The sequence below is a fragment of the Octopus bimaculoides genome, chromosome 1 (assembly GCF_001194135.2).
Source record: "Octopus bimaculoides isolate UCB-OBI-ISO-001 chromosome 1, ASM119413v2, whole genome shotgun sequence".
Lineage (NCBI taxonomy): Eukaryota > Metazoa > Mollusca > Cephalopoda > Octopoda > Octopodidae > Octopus > Octopus bimaculoides.
The window spans coordinates 59,690,078-59,708,821 of record NC_068981.1 but is presented as its reverse complement, the minus strand read 5'-3'; positions in this window follow the sequence as shown (position 1 = coordinate 59,708,821).

Below are 18,744 nucleotides of genomic sequence, written 5' to 3'. Positions count from 1 at the left end.
ATATATATATATATATATATATATATATATATATATATATAACAACAAATCATGATATATATTCTCCGATCTGAAGCGAAAACCTTTAAATACGAACAAAATGACTGACTGAAAAATGATGAGTTAACCCTAACCAGAATTGCCCCCACAAATCAACGCTTAAATGGCTCCTTGCGCATCCGATTGAACCCAACCGCTCACCCATCAATTTCAGCCAAATTTAATTAATATATACTTAAGCTGTCTAATATCACACATCATATTTGTAAACAAATCAGAAATGCTTTGTAAGTTACGGAGAGAAAGCAACTATGGAAGACTCATTGTCGCTTCAAATCGGAGGATACATATTATTATGATATATTATTATACAGCTATTATTATACTATGAGTCTTCCATAGTTGCTTTCTCTCCGTAAGTTACAAAGCCTCTCCGGTTTGTATACAAATACTGTATGTAGTATTAGACAATTTAAGTATATGGCTGAATTTGATGGATGAGCGTTTGGCCCAATCGGATGCACAAGGTACCATCTAAACGTTGATTTGTGGGTTCGATTCTGGCTAGGGTCAGCTCATCATTTAAAAATTGTCACTTCATATCGAGGAATATATATTATTATGATATATTATTATACAGTTATGTATGTATATACAGGGTTATTTAAAAATAATGATCCGATTTCATTACGAATATTTTAATAAGGAAAGGCAATACGTCACTAGAACTGTTACGAGAATTCCTAGGTTAAAAACACCATTTGTTAGGAATAGATTAGATATACATAAATCAATACATGTAGATAGAAGGAAGTGTGGACACGATCGAAAAGGCATACATATTCTGATATGGATACTTACATAGATATATAAGCACATACATATATATATATATATACACACACACATTCAAATAGATAGATAGGGAGAGAGAGAAAGAGAGAGAGAGAGAGAGAGAGAGAGACAGACAGACAGACAGACAGACAGAGATACGATGCTCTGGATAACGACATAGCTGAAAGTTAGCTCTAATATCAGAAATGTTAGATGTGGGCAATAGGATATTAGCTCTTTTGGACAGAGACGTTGATTTCGTTTGGAATGAGACTCACTGGGGTGTGCTTGCAAATGTTAAGGTAGGTCCTTTGGTGAGTGATAGATTAATGAGTTCTGAGGAACGATGTAAGATATGAAGAGGGTAATGTACACTTCTATGTCGGTATTATGGTTATGAGTTACCACACGGTTAAATAAAACGCCAAATAGTTTCCATTATCAATGACATTCAAGAGTGTCATTCCAAAAAGTACTAGTATTCTACAAACTTTTACCATACATCTTTATAGTTACAGTCCCTAACAGTTTTTAAGCTACATTCTATGCGGTTGAGAGTTGATCATTTAAAGTTAGTGTATTTATAAACGTGCATACTACCTGATCTTTATTTAGTAATGATTGAATATTTCAAATGTCATTAACCATCAACTTGTTTATGGTTGTGTGGGTACACAAATTTCACTAAAATCCACAGTAGGCATTCCAGTTAATTCATTTTTAATTATGCATGATATCCATTCCCAGTCATGTAATATGATAGGTCCCCATTTTATAATATTATTGTAGGTTTATAAAGTTCCTCTAGTTTTGACAAGGAATTACATAGATTTTTAAACAAACGTTTAATCTCTGACAACCAAATTTAACCAAACTTCACATTTGATCAAATTCAGAACATCCTTGTCCAATAGAGACCATGCCGGGAACTATTTGCTACATCTTTTTAGTCAATCTTCGAACCGATGAATAAATCTATGATCAGTGGCGTTGCACTCATACGTGTTGTCTTTTCTATACAAGTTCCTTATATTGTTCGGACTGTCATAGGCTCAAATGTAGTACGTCTACTGATATTACTAATACGTTTGCTTTTATGTGCTTTCTTCATGATTTCTGAACTGATTTAAATGGAAAATGCTCCTCATATGGCGACGTAATAATATTATGGAGTGATGTATGAGCAATAGGTTAAGGGATAATTCTACGTGTATTTTAGTAGATGTGGGAGTTGGAGATTCATACAGCAAGGTATTATTCTCCTGGATATCCAAACGCTACATGATTTTTAGTATATGCCAGATGGCGGTGACCTTTGTAGTTGTGCTGTTTAAATATTATTATTTTTTTATTGCTCTCTGTTGGCTAAAACTGTGGATCGGCAAAACTGTTAGAGCACCCAGCAATATTTCTTTCGTTATTTCTTTAGATCAAATCTCATCGAAGTAAACTTCACCTTACATCCCTTCCCTCCGGCTTTTATTAAATGAAACACTAATGAATCACTGCGGTCAATGATATGGACTAACACCGTTTTCTCATGCCAAAAGTACAAAGGATTATCTTTTAGCATTAAGTAATTGTGACGTTTGCTTGCGCGTCTCTGATTTCTATGATTGCTTGAGTCTTGTAGATAATCCCTATTTGTCTCATCAGTTCTGTATCTGTGATATATTAACGTTTTGATTATGAGGTTTCATTCTATAAGACCTTGCTTTAATTTAGATTTCACGATATATAATAGTTGGTGTTTTAGAAATATGTTGCTAGGTGACAGGTATGGGGTTGTAGAAGTAGAAAGACGTAATTTAGTGCACTGGTTTGGATTCATGCTATATGATATAAGTATGATCAAATGACTTACATTTAATACTACATTTGTTATATGAATATTTTGAAATCTTAAACATCGCTATACTATGTACAGATGGATTTATATAGAATTTATTGGTGATCTCAATATTTTGCCATCAACCTATTGTTCATATCACCATGAAGGTCCTTTTTCTGTATAGTAAGATATTGCATTTAACGAGTTTATATTTACCACTACATTCAATGTTGACTAAAATGTATAGATACATGTTATACTATCATATATAGAGATATATTCTGTACTACCATGTATAGAGAAATATGTTGTATATATCTCTATGACTTATATTTAGTATGTGACTTACTAGAAATTTTTAAAATGCGACTGTCAGTGATGAGTTAGTGTCGTCTTCATTGATTTTCTTTCAGATTTTTAAAATTGTTATGATTTATATAGGCTGTTATATTCTGGAGATTTGGCTGTGTCGACATTAATACTTCACAGTGTTGGTAAGTACAATATGTACTTGGTGCTTTTCGTATGTATTGATACTTTTGTCGTGAAATATTGGTTTTAAGTTCTTTATTGCTTTTCTGATATAATAGATGTTGGCACTTTAGGGATATAAATCGAATGTGCATATCTTCCGTTTCAAGTCTCTCTCTACTTTGTGTGCATTTTGTGAACGAATGCAAGAAAAACAAAATTGTTTCGGTTATTGAGTTATGGTAATGTTTGAGGTACATGTTGTATTGTATGAATTCGGTGACTTCTCACCGAATCTTTGGAAATGTATTTAGCTTTAAAGTTCTCGTGGTGAGATAAGTTTATTATATCAACCTTATTTTTGACGTTGTTTTATATTTTGAATATTTGTACATTTATGCCCCATTTTGGGTGCCTGTGATATCTCCTTTGTGTCAGTCGTTTTATCAGGGTTGGTTATGGTCCATTGACTTTTTCTCCCTTCATTCGAATGTGAACATTAGGCACGAAGATGCAGGTGAAATTTAGGATCTTAGTAGCGCATAGGAGGATTTTCAACGTATATGTGTGATATTATGGCATAAACTTATGATGTTCTGTATTTTATTATTAATACGAATGAGTTACGTTTGGTTTTCTTTTTTCTGTTATTGTTATATGCAAAGCAAGATTGTTGGTAGACCTTAAAGTTTCAGGAAAATGACAATGTTAGTACGGATGGTATCCTATATTGTGATTCAAAGAATGCGTAGCTGAAGTTTTGATAATCTTTTATCCTTTTATCGACATTTCAGGTGTAGATATTACATCTTTGTGAATATAGGGGACACAGTATGATGTATTTATTTCCATTTCTAAATTCACTATGAAGGCATTTGAGAAAGAGTTCTTTGCATTTAGTAGCAGGTCCAGCGATTGTAAGAGCATTCATTTGAATGATTTGAAACCTACCGTGATTGAACATGTATCACCGAAGTAAAAGCTCATTAAGAATTTTGTTCTCTAAAGAGAAATTTATATAGTCCTAAGTATTATTATTATTATTATTATTATTATTATTATTATTATTATTATTATTGAGTGAGAGAGCAGTGCATGTCATCAAAGTGACACTGAGGTAAAATATACGAAGCCCAGTATACCCATCATGACTACCCGTCTGATAAGGGTACACCAGGTACATGCATCACAACCATATGTGCGCGACATGGTGATCTCATATCAAAATAAACAGCGCATGACCTCGCAGGTGGGGCCCAGTAAGAATTTTCTTCAGGTCGAGTAACCCATCCAGCTCAAAAGGTACCTGAATAAGGTTTATTTAAGGATGTTGAGCAAAACACCCATGTTTCCAAAGGTGAATTATTCAGACCCCAAAGAATTCCTCTCAGCACATGGCCATGCTGCTCTCCCACTACTTCTGCTCATGATCAGAGGTGCACATATCGTCAGCTACCTAGGGACATGCTCAACTGGTTAAGGTCAAACAACTGACAAGCAAATCTGTGGTATTAAGCAGAATATTTGCTGTAGCCCATCTTTTATATCAAGACAAAACAATGTACATGATAACACTTCCAATCAATTAAGATCAGAATCCACCAGTGAATTAAGGTAACACCCCTTATTTTTCGAGCACCTTCCGGAATATTCGAGCGGTTCCAAGCAGTGCTTTTTTCTGCAAGTTCTCCACCTTTATTCCATGTACTTTTCAAGATTTTTACTCACTGTTCCCAGGGCTCGGACAATTATTGGTAATAATAATATTTATTTTTATTATTACTAGGGCACCAGTTAAACGATGTCTAGTTTAATATCGTATTTTTTCTCATCTATACCCAAAAGTAAATGAAAGTATCAATAACCAGTTTTACATATATTTACATAAATCTATATCTATATTCAGGGTGTCCATAAGTTCTGGGTACATGGAGTAAATACAATCCTAACATAAACAATTAAATATAAGAAATAATAATGTCTTAAAGTTTGTGTTAATCCCCATCTTTGATACTACACTCTCCTGATCCCAAGCAGTTAAATTTGAAAATAAGATGGATATAGAACGTGTACTTATTGAAACTCAACGTTAAAATCTTTGTTTTAAATAATTAATCCGCAAATCTCCATATAACGAACAAATATTACAATATTTATATACTGAACATGAACAATTTAATCTTAATATGTAAGATGTATATACAGGGAGGTTTTTACATTTAGACAACTTCAGCATATAGAACATTTCTAGTTAGTTTCTGTATATCGTGATGGTCCCGACGTCTTGGATTTGAATTGTAATTCAGGAACTTATTTTGTTCAGCATAAGTTCTTATCTCATCTGGGTCTCCAACCCTGCTTATAGCAACGTATAATTGACCGTGAGTGAAAACTGGATTTTGTAAGTAAATGCCATATTTTGACAAACTCTGTCCTTGGCTTCTGTTTATCGAAATTGCACAAGCCGGTCTTACTGGAAATTGGTGCCTTTGTAATGTGAAGGATAAGTCAGAATTAGAAGGCATTTAACTGATTCGAAGAATCAGAACAATTTGTCCCACATTAAATCCAGTCAATTTTTTTTTCCAGTAACAATTTTATACCTTGTGCCGTTACAATGACCGTTTTTTGTGATCAAGATTTCTGAAAAACATAATTGGTGCCCCAATTTTTAATTCAATCTCATGCGGAGGTAGACAACTGATAGAAATTCTTCTCTTCTTTTCTGTGATAAATTCTCTCGGGCTGTGCGAATTTGTTCAGTATTTTGATGTAAAATTTCTCCTCTTCTTTCCTGTGATATATGTTCTCTTGCTACTCTATGCTGTAGAGAGTGCCGTAGTAAAATTTTGGAGCATCGTGCTCGGCTCAAATTCTCTCCGTCGTGCAGCATTTATGTTTCTTACAGCTTCTCGTCGGTCACTGCTCAATCTTTTTCGCCTCTCCAGTTGACGAAGTCTGGCTGCTTTTCTTCTCTGGTTAGCAATATCAATACTCATAATGGGGTTTTAATAGTTTAGAAATTTTTTTTTAAATGTGTGTTTAAGCAGTGGCTTCAAATTTATCAAAATAAGAGTGCAGCACCATTATACATTCTGCTTCGTATCCATTATTATAGTATGGATTTTAATGGACAAATATTTATTAAAACATACAGGTAATAATAAATTTAAATAGAGTTCCCTTCTACACGTCATTTAACTTTCAAACTTTGATATCCACGAACCTTTAAAGCGTTCATATCTAAAAACCTCAAAAATCGTTATTACCCATCAACCTGTTACAGAAAATTAAACCTCCTTGTACTCCCGCCTTTATTGTATTTTAAATAGTTATTTTATTTTATTTTCTCTCATCTTCCTCCCTACTAATGGCATTACTCTGCTGTCTTAATAAAATCCAACCACGTTGCATGAAATACAATAACACAGGAGGGTATGATTTGAAAGAGATATGGTTGCTATTTGTCACAAGTCGGGCGATTGCATAGATGTTTTGTTGGAGTATTAATTGCTGAAAGAGCAACAGATAAGAGAAAAGAGTCCTCGATGTCACACACAGTTAGAATACTACAATATGAGTCTATGTATCTATGTACCTACTGTTTTTCTCACTTTCTCCCTTTCTCTCTCACCTCCTTTGCGTTCTTCCTCTCTCCCGCTTTTAATTTAACAATCTGTGTATGTATCTATGTATCTATTTTTTTTTTTGTATGCTTCAGTCCACTCTGAAAATGCTGATAAATATTTTTTCACTCTTCCCTTCAGTCACCACTGACACTCTCTCTCTCTCTCTCTCTCTCTCTCTCTCTCTCACTCACTCGTTCTCTTTCTCTTCCATTTAAATAGAATTATTTAATATTAGTATAAGTGATACGATTCTTGCAAGTCAACTGCTTGAATTTCTTCCTATGTAATTAACTACTTGAATTTGTATCTTAATACTGAAGGAAAGTGTGACAAACAGACGGACGCGGTTCGTTATAGTATTGTATAGATTATTATTATTATTATTATTATTATTATTATTATTATTATTATTATTATTATTATTATTATTATTATTATTATTATTATTATTATTATTATCGCTTTGCTTCTCAGAACATTCGGTATTGCTTGTTCTGGTAGAGTCTGTGAGAGCGGACAGCAGCCTGCTACCAGACGTCTTACAGGGTCTCTTTCCGCACATTATAAGCTTTGATACTTGGTTGTTAATTATCGAGGGAGATATTTAACATCCAAGTACCAATCTCAAAATTCTAGCTCTCCCCAACAGAGCAGTTTTTGGGCTTGCTCCGTTCTCATGTCAATTTCGATTTCTTTGACATATTTCTCGAACTTAGTTGTTAGTGTCTTGAGTATCCCTAAAACTATTAGAATGACAGACACTCTTCTCATAGTCCATATTCTTGCAATGTTGTTTGTTAGTAATCTCTACTATTCAATCTTTCCGGTTCTTTGTCACTTAAGAGCGCATCTCCAAGTATTGCAATATCTACAATCTTGGTTTCTTTTTCTCCTTTATCTACCTCAACAATATCTGATCTCTTAGCATCGATTAGAGAGTTGCATTGGATTGTAAAATTTCACAGTATCTTATGTTCCTTGTTCTCAGGGACACCTTCTGGTTCATGTTCGTACTATTACCGTGTTCTGTTGAGGCCGTACTTTTCACATTGCCTGAACGAAGTAAGCCATGTTATCGTGCCTCCTTTAGGTAGTGCTTTTGGGCCAGCTAACTACACTCACTCACAATATGTGAGATTGTTTCGTTTCTGCCGCCACACATCCTACGATACGTTACACTTATCTATTTGGATCTTGGTGTAATTAGTTCTTAGAGTTTGTTTCTGGGCGCTGTATATCAATGCCTTAGTGCATTGATATACATATCATTTCCTCTTAGCCATCTCTAAGTGTTGATCATGTCTCTTCCTTCGATTTTTTGAGGTGTTGCTCATGCAGTGGTTTCATTTTCCAGAAGTTTGCCTCTTTCTTCTTCATCTTGTTTCTTAAATGTTCGAAGGTGCATCACATTTTTGGCAGCTATTATATTGTTAATTCTAACAGCAGCACGCAAGTTTCACCCTATTGTCTCATGTACCGTCCCAAACTCTTCTTCTTGTTAAACAAGCAGATCTTGCATCCTTTGAGACCTATTCCACCCATACAGTCTGTCAGTATCACTTTTGGGGTCTAGTTACTTGTCATCACTTTTCTAGTTTTCCTATTCATTTCCTCAAGCTCCTTCTTTGTCCACCTAACAAGACCTACGCCGTATCACGTTAAGGAAAAAGCCTATGTGTTCATTGCCCTGGTTTTGTTTTGTTTTTTTTCTATTGAGTCTACTTCCCATAATTAACCGGGTTCTTCTGGGATATTCTCACTTAAAGCTTTCTTTCATTTCACTTACCTTGATTTTGTCGTATTCTAAAATCTCCAGATATTTATATCCATTAGTCTCAATATCCTCGATTTTCTCGCCGTTGGGTAGCTCTACACCATCAGAAGATACTATGTTGCCTCTTTGTATTATAAGCATACCACACTTTTTAGTCCCACACTTCATTGCGATATCCTTACCGAATATCTACACTGTTGAGACTAGGCCATTTATATTTCACCTTCGGTCTTTCCAAAGATTTTAAATCATCCGTAGATAACAGATAATATAATTTTCCTCCACTTTCCAAGGTGTACTCCAATGTCACTTTCCGTAGTATCTGTGTGAGGAGTATCACACAAATCATAAGCCGCAATGGGGCAGGCTTTCTCCTTGAAGTATACCTCTTTTGATGGCAACCCTCACCAAAAGTTTTCACGTAAGTTTAAGTCTGTATTCCAGTTTCAGACAGTTGTACCAGGTCTAGACCTTCTAAAATCCAGGAGTGCGGGGACCATATCATACACTTTCTGATAACTGGTCCACGCCATGCTCTGATGAGTAAGTCTTTGCTTGTAATCGTTCAGTACCATTTGTCAACCAGAAGTTAGTTTTTTGTCCCTCGGTTTTTCCCTCTGCACCCTTTCTGTTACACTGGTAGTTTGTCATTCATTTCCAGAAAGTTATACACATACTTAGATATTATTTCTGTCATCAGCTTCCACATCAGGGGCAGACAGGTGACGGGCCGGTAATTATTCGCTGTATTGCTTTTCCTGGCAAAGAATTGTTTTACCTGTGGTCAGCCATTTTGGGATTTGTACGCTGTTCTTGATCATTTTATCCATTTGTGTAGGTATTTTTCTGTTAGTGCTGGGAAATTTTTCAGCCAATAATCTTGTACCCCATCCGGTCCTGGGCATCTTCGGTTCGGGATCTTTGCTCTCTGTTCGGTTACCATTTCAGTTGTTATTTTAATATTGCTGTTTCACTTCATATTTTTCCGATCTTAAGTCCTTCAACAATTTAACATTTTTGTTATGCTTCCTTCTATTATCCCATATGATACTCCAAAACCTTTTACTTTCTTCAACGTCTGGTCTCTCACTAGTGTTAACCTTTCCATTCAGCCGTTGATAAATCCTTTCCTGGTCTTGTTGGAACAATCTTTTGATTTTATATTGTTCAATTATTTGGTCATAACTCTTGATCTTTGTCGCTTTAGCCTGCAATCTTTGTTTCGGCTCTTAAAGAACTACGCTTAGCCCCTTTTTCTTTATCCTATATCTATGTTCAAGTTCCTGATATTTCGCCTCTCTCTTGATTTCATTTTTTTCTTTCTTTCCAAGATGTTGATATGTTTTCGTAGTTCGATCATTCATTGTTTTATTCTTCTTTTCCACCAAGGCTATTTTTCTTCAGTCCCATATTTACAGTGTGGTTCGAGGCCTACTTTATTTCCTATATAGATGATAAAGGCTTTAATCAATCTATTCGTTCCGGTTATACTATTTGTTTTGGTTTCTTTCAGTATTTTATTCACCTTAAGGGTCCACTCGCTACGCAAATATTTATCTACTTTCCTAAATCCATTTATTTTTCCTCTATTTATTATTATTATCATCATAATCATCATCATCATCATCATCATCTTCATTATTATTATTATTATTATTATTATTATTATTATTATTATTATTATTATTATTATTATTATTATTATTATTATCATTATTATTATTATTATTAATAATAATAATAATAATAATAATAATAATTATAATAATAATAATAATAATAATAATAATAATAATAATAATAATACAGTTGTTGGTGGCAACAAATATTATCCAGGTGTCAATTACAAACAAATAAACCAATTAAAAAATATGCTGGGTGTCTAGTAAAAATCTGTGAGCAAAGTGTTATGTTACAGGAGCCTCAAAAATGTATGGAAGTGATTGTTAGATGAACAATTGCTTACAAATATGTGTCGATTAAAAACCAACAAGCAGAAATAGCCACGCTCGAATGGATAATGCATGTAGGAAATATGTTTGCGGAGAAGAAAGCGGACTCTCATCTTTGGCACAAATTGTTAAGTCACTAGTGCTAACATTAAAGGTCACAACTTCCACTATTAGTCATTCACATTCCAACAGATGGAGGCAAGAGTTTCCTTCAACCATCAATGGTATTTCATGACAATTTCCTGTTCTTGTGCGTTTGTGGTTGCTTGGAATGGCATCTTGGATTCAGAGCCGAAATTTGTCGGCTTAACCGATATAGAGAGCAATTTACAAAGGTCTCACAAACTAACTCAAATGTCTACTCCATAACATGTACCCCTGTATTTCTTGAACATACCATTGTTAACATTAACAAGCTGCATTGGGTGATGCATATCGTATCTAGAGAGAGTATTCTGTAGGGCAGTTGATAGCGAAAGCAAAGCTGTCCTCGTTTTAATATCATAAGCTACACAGGCTGCAAGTTTGTGATCTATACTGTCGGCCTAAATAGACTTATAGAGAGGGGATTGTTTATTGATCTTAAGGAAACATGAAAAACAATACAGAACGGTAAAATCGAACATATGACGAGTAAGTTTGGGGTTGTATGAAGGAAGTTAAATAATAGTAAAAACTCAAAAATATTTTACAAGAAAAGAGGAAACCTCAGAAGGGTTCTCTTGGAAATATTACAAATCACACAGAGATTTTGACCACTAAGACACGTAACTTATCTTAGTAGTGTCTGAGAATTTAGAGAATGTAAAGAATGTAAAGATGGAAGAAATGTCTCTAAACATTTTGTCAGATTCTATTTATCTGTAGTGTTTTATGATTTGTTCTTCATGTCATATTAGTGTTTCAAACCGTTAGATATTTTGTCCAACTCAATATCCCCAAAACCATCTTTGTATTACATTGCATGGATTTCTCCGGAAGCTCTGAATTCTATCGTGTCCTGGTACTTTCCATTTTTTATTTCATTTTTATTTTTTTAATATTCATTTTCTGCTGTGTTTGCACTAATTCGTTTGTTGGCCTTCCCTCATAAGATTATTCTGGTGTTGTGTTAGTTGTTTTGAACACTCTCGTGTATGATGATTTCTTTGCTGCCTTTACCACTCACCACAAACATTTTTGTTGTTGTTGCGTTACTTTACATTTATTTTTACCAAGTGCTTGAACTATTAGTTTGAGTTCGTGTCGAAAGTGTGTATCTCCTGAAGGAATCGTTGTCGATTTTCATACCAACAGATTTCTTTGCGATTTAACGATCTCATGTTTCAAGTAATCTTTTATTACTGATACTTCGTTTCTGTTTGCTTCATTGGGGTGGGTTTGTTTTTATGATTCTATGGCATTTATCTTTTCTGTAATCAGTTATGACGTTGTGTTATTGATTTTACGAGGGATTGAGAACTATTCAATCTTCCATCTTTTTTCTATACATTCGTTTTCCACGTTCGTTGTTTACTGGAGTTTGATATTACTTTGCTATCATATGTCAGAGAGTATCCACTTTTCTTTGTAACTATTGTGGTTGCTGTATATTTTATTTCGATGAGTCTGGTGGTATTGATGCTCGTGTTTCTTTAGCAAAAATCAGTGATGGAGAAGTTCTAGTCCATTTTTTTTCGTTTTCACAGAATATTTTATTAGAGATTTCATCTCTGGAGATTGTTTCCATCGGTTCACAAGAAGGTCTTTCATTATTTGTAGCTATTCCCGCTATTTACGTTCTGAGTTCAAATTCCACTGAAGGTGACTTTGCCTCTCAACCTTTAGAGGTTGTCTAAATAAGTACCAGGGTAGATGTTATGGACTTTCTCCTCCTGTCGAAAACTGTGCCAAGATTTTAAAATACATTTAACTATTAAATAATTTCTACCTTCAGATTACTGAGGTCATTATTTGCAGCAATGCAATTTTTTATTCGCAAATTTTCTTCACTTTCGCTTTTATTTACATTCTGATATCGTTCTACTTCGTTTTGTATTTTTTGTACGAATTATTTGTCTAGATATACCCTTGTTAGTTCTTTTTTAGCAATTACATGCGTTACTTTTATTTTTAATTTTCTTTTTCGATTACTAAATAATTTAAAGGTTCTTGACGCAAATGTTCCTTAAATATGTCAATATATTTAGCTCTAAAATGCATTTAGATCCGACTGCTTGCCCTGTAAATTTTGTCTGGGTATATTGTAATATCTAATTCTATATTATAATTCCTATTTAGAGATGAGGGAAAGTATCGATCTAAAATACGCATGTAGAAAGCAATATATTCCTCACACGTTCATATATATCTTGCCAAAATTATTCCAGAAACTCGACAGTAAGGTCTTTCTCGTTATTTCGATTGTCATCCTTCTCACTTGGTGCCATTCTGCTTCATTCCGGTTGTGTCTATGACTTCACACTGTTTATTTTGTTCGCTATAATTATATCTGACTTTTTTGCTTCAATAGTGGGATCAGAAACCTAATACAAAATTTCTCCGTCTACTTAATTTATCGACGGAGAATTCCGTAATTAACATTAAACAAGTTTAAACAGTCATGTAGGGAGTGTATGCGCCTTGTGACTTGCACTGATGGAGTCTCTGTTGTCTCACTGATATGTATTGCATCTGACCAACTGTATTTCCACTCGTGAAATAAACGTTTAAAAATTTTTCAACACACACTTGCACACTTTAACCCATCTCTCAGGCCATATTACCGAAAAAGATTAGTCCTTTAAATTTCAGGTATGAACCAAAGGAAAATAGAGGGAGAGAAAAAGCGACACCAGTATTCGGTGGGTATCTCATTTATCGATCATGGAAACAAAAGGATGATTTGAAATCAGGAAGCAGAGCACTAGAAAGAACGCAACGAGGCGTTCTACCAGCGAGTTTAAGGATTCTTTCAAAATATCATATTTTTGAATGTCCTCTATTGTTATACGATACCTTTTATAATATATCAAGTGTTCAAGTTTTATTATAGCACCAATTGCTGAATATATCGAATAAGGCTTGTGTGGAGTGTGTTATATGATATGTTGATGAATTCATATAAGTACTGCGTGTGTGTAGTAAGTAATGAGTAGTGATTGTAAAGATTACACGTGTGTGTCATGCAGAAAGTTTCCTTTACGAACAGTGTTACTGATGTGGCAACATCTGCCGCTAAATGTGTGATTTGTCCAACCGAGCTACTTTTGAAGTACAATGGAAAGTGTGAGACAAATTGTAAGACCTGATATTATTTTCATATTGATATTCATGTTATTGGTTGTACATACGGTTGAAAATTATATTTTGATAAGTCTTCTTATTCCCAATTCACAAGCCTTCTGCTTTCTATTTTTTCAAGATGTTTACTCTGGGACGTTTTATTGAGAATGTTTCATGGTGCTTACCAATGTAATTATCATGTTTATTTCATCCTAATTCTCGTATTATTATTATATAATGTAGTATTAATTACTATTTGCTATCACTAAAAATCATCATTATCGTCATTATCATCGTCATCATCACCACCACCACCAACAACAACATCATGATCATGATCATGATCATCATCATCATCATCATCACCACCATCATCGCTCCATAACTTGGTGCTCTCACGAAATAAAATATATGCTCGTTGCTTATATATTTGTATTTTACATTTAATATATTAATTAGATATACTGAAGTTTGGGATCAAAATATCTAATATTCTGTAATTAAAAACTTAATAAATGTGACGACGTCTGCTGCTCAACTATGCCTTGTGAGATTCATTCGACTTTAACAAAACTTTATTGAAGTTGAGAGCAAAGGCAAAACAAACACTTCCTTAGATATCCCAAATTGACTTAGAGAGTTGATATGTTTTCGCAGATAACTATGTTAGTTTCTCGTTGATGTGTGTAGGGATGGAGTCATGTATACGTGTACGTGCGCGCCCACTTGAGAGTGTGTATGTGTGTATATGTGTGCGTGCTCGCATTTACTTCACGATTTCATTAAATGCCAATGATCTAGTACGTACATTTATTTTCTAATGAAATTAGAAATTAGAGATTATCTACAATTAATTTGGTTATGTAATGCCGATAATATCAATTGAAGTTAATTAATGACAATGTTTGTAATTTAGATCTTTATTTAAACTGTAGATTACCTATAAATAATTTCTGTCTGTGAAAGTGTAAGGTTCTGCCTGTGAGTTGATAAACAGTGGAAGGAGGGAACTATTGGATGATAACGATAACATCAATCCTTTTAAAAATCTATTTGCTTCAGGCTAGATGTCTATACTTGAAAAGTTTAACTGGAAATTTGTAATTGTGTAGCAGTTATCGCACTACGAACCAATATATGGATCTAAACAAGAAGATTACGAGATGATTGAAATTCTTGTTCTGCGATCTGTACTGGTACTGCTTCATGTTACCTATTTTTAGTTAAAATTTTCTCTTGAATTTGACACTTTCTCCAGCAAACTGCTCGGTAATTAGAGAGCGTTTTCTTGAGAGCAATTTGCAATACTCTCTAATGCACAGAATTATTTATAAATTCATCGAATTTGGCTTTTAAAGAGTTAAATATATTTCTTGCAGTTGCAAAGTAGCATTGCTATCAGTACCAAGTGTTTTTTTTTTGTGGGGGGGGGGCATTTTAAAATTATTGAGTACGCCTAAAAATATAACCATATTTTTGCAATCAAAATATCTCATCTTGTAATCAACTATTTGAGATTCTTCAAGAACTTGTAAATGGTAACCGGTAATTTGTCTTCTGATCATTTCATTCCCAGTATTTTGACTCCGATAATTTCACTGCCAGTCAATTTCCTTTCTGGTAATTTTACTCCCGATATTAGAAAAAAATAAAACGCTGAATGAAGATAAAATAAAAAGTACAGTAAACAAAACTATTACTAAAATCTTCAATAATGCTGAAGGTTATGAGCTATTGCTCATAAAAAATCCATCTTATTTTCGGGACTATATTGCTCTATAATTATCTGCAGCTGTTTGTTTATATCTTTATACTTATTTTTGGTCTCACAGATTTCAACTTAATCAAATTCAACCTTTCTCAGTTGTGCCAAGTGTTATCCCTTTGTTAATGCAGCAATTATTCTTCATATATTCGGCTGTGCGCAAGTGTAAGCACTTTGTAGTGCGTTGTGATCTCTCTCTAAATGGTTATTAGCGCAAGGGATATCCGATTCGGTACTAAAGGGGACATTTCGACTATCAATACAAAATAAATGAAAAGTACTTCGTTATCTAATTCCTCTACCGCACACACATCCTATGTACGATAATTCCAAGTAGGACACAAGGTCTTGTGGAAGATCGTCGTCATTTGCAAGATATTCGAATCCGTCAATCACATCATCGAATGGAAGAAAAGCCAGCGTTGAAAAGCATCTGATTTTAATGCTAAACTCATTATCATGATGGTATCTTTCTTTAAAGACAAATTCACATACTTTTCTGTACACATTTTGAGATAGATGAAAAAGCCAATATGAGATGGAAGCACTAGGAATAACAGATAAAATGCTATTAATGTGAGCTTTTTTTTTAAAATCCATTATCTAGCTTATTAATAATGAACCCAGTTGAATATGAAGCATGCACAACTGATAAAATAGAATTAGGGAGCACTTAAAAGTTCCATCGCTTGCCCAATGTTTTACATTAACTAATTCATCAAGCCCTTTATCAGTTGCAAACACAATTTGTCTGTCTACATCAGTTTCACGATTATCAAACTGCGAGAAATGTTCGCCACTATCAGGGAACTTGTATTCATCGGGTAACTCATAACCAAATCGATTCTGAGAGAGTGGCGAAGCACTTACATTTACTTGACGTTAGTCCTAATATTGCGACTTACGCTCGAAGAGGAGAGCATGTAAGCCTTGTCATTTTCATCAATCTTTTCACAAGCAGTCTCAATTAATGAACGAGAAGATTCCTGGGAAACAGCTGCTTGTACCTTTAGATTCGCTAAAGTTTTGCGAAGTTTGGGTTTTGAAGCACACAAACCATGATGATGTTCGTCAATGTGCTTAATTATGGTATAATCTTCATCATATGTTATGTTGTGGACTCGAGCTTTACAGGGCTTAATTTCCCATTTCTAGTAAGTCTTAGATCCATCGGAATTTTGTTTCTGTGCTTCATATATGTATTTCATGTCATCCACAGGATTCTTCCTTCTGCGGACACTGTTAAAAACATGAGGCATGTCGTATCTATATTTCCTTAAGTAACTTTTATATTCTCGTAAGTTGAATAAATAATTTAAAGAAGTATTTATACGAACGCACGAGGTTTACTGTTACACGAGGTGACACGGCTCGACAGTTCTTTATTGATAGCAAGTGTGACAGTTCACTTATAATCATATGGGGGTGGTCGGAATCCTTCCACAACAGCAACGATTGAGATAGGGATGGGAGACGGGTAAACCTGTAAATTAGGAGTGAAATTAGGAGTGAAATTAGTGGGAATGGAATTGACAAGCAGTCAAAATGCCAGGGCCGCAAATTACCGGAGCCAAAATACCGGGAGTGAAATTACCAGGAGTCAAATTATCTAGAACCTTTGTAAATCTATATACAGTAAATATCCACAGAATTGGAGATTATCTGAAATTAGTTTTGTTTTTTAATGCAAACGATATCAGTTGTAGTTAATTAATAACAAGTTTTGTAATTAAGATTACACTTAATGTATAAATGAGCTAAAATTAATTTCTGGCTGTGAAATATATAACGAATACTACATAAGAGAGAATGAGGGGGAGGAAAGAAAGAAAGAAAGAAAGAAAGAAAGAAAGAAAGAAAGAAAGAAAGAAAGAAAGAAAGAAAGAAAGAAAGATTGATTATGCGAATGTTTAATTCTCATATAATGTGAAAAACAAAGTCTACTAGAGTCAAATCTTTGTTGTCGTTGTGGTTGTTCCCGGTGAGATTTGATTCAGCAGACCTTTGATCCGTTGATAGAGAGATAATTACACTTACAAAATATAAAATCCAAATATAACATTGTAACAGAATATACTTTCCTGAGAAAATTTACGTCAGATCTTTAGAAATGACTTCCTCGAGTAATCATTTACTCTGTTGTACATATCTTTCCCTTATCAATGCTTTCCCACATTGATATAAATATAAAATTACTATGTAGCTTTATATCTACAAGTGACAGTTTCTCGAGTAACCTTGCAGAGGTCTTTGAGAAGAAACCGTTAAAATTCTATATGTCTCTAAAGGAGTATTTTTACTTCAATAGGCACTACCAACATGAAATCAGATGCTGGGCATTCAGTTATCCCTACAGATGACTTTTAATTAAAACCTGTAGTCTGCAACTATGTTTACTTTTGCAATAAGTAGTCTTAGAATTCCTATAGCATAGTTATAATCATAAGAAGGCAGTGATATTTTAATACATTGCCTTAATGAAGTCAGTTTTAAATTTGAAGCAAGAATCTTCATTGGTTGCATCAAATAATTTAATATTTTCCACGTATTCGATTGCTATTTACTGCACTTCTGTTTCACATCACAGATTCGCTCATGAGCAAACATGCCATTATAGAAAATGATCACAAATAACAAGTACTCTGGAAAAAAGATACGACGCGTTCATTGAAATATCTATATAGGAAAATATTCCAAGAATGCGTTAACAATATTCCTTTCCACACTCAATAGTGTAGAATATATTTGTTTACCAATTACTAAGGCGATGAAATAATTTTGTAGTAGAATATATATTTTCTGTCGGAAAATTGACGTCACACCTGGAAAAATATTTTTCCTGTGTTGCTTATACTATCACTTGCAGATAGCCTCCCTGTTGCTCATCTTCTCATTCTCATTACCTTCTAAGTAAAGGAAAATTTATTTGCTCATTCGAGTGTTATTTAATGGACAAAAAAAAAACGTGTTTTAAATAATTGCTTTGAGACTTTAGGGTTTCACTCCATTTGTTACACACATAACGGCAAACAAATGAACAAAATCAAGCACGAGACCACTTTCGCAAACATAGAATGTAATAGTTGACGCCTGAAGATCTTAGTGCCTGACATTCAAGTCGCAATGCTTCAATAAAACTATGCGCGCGCGATTGTGCATATATATATATATAGATAGATATATATATACACACACACACACACACACACACACACACACACACA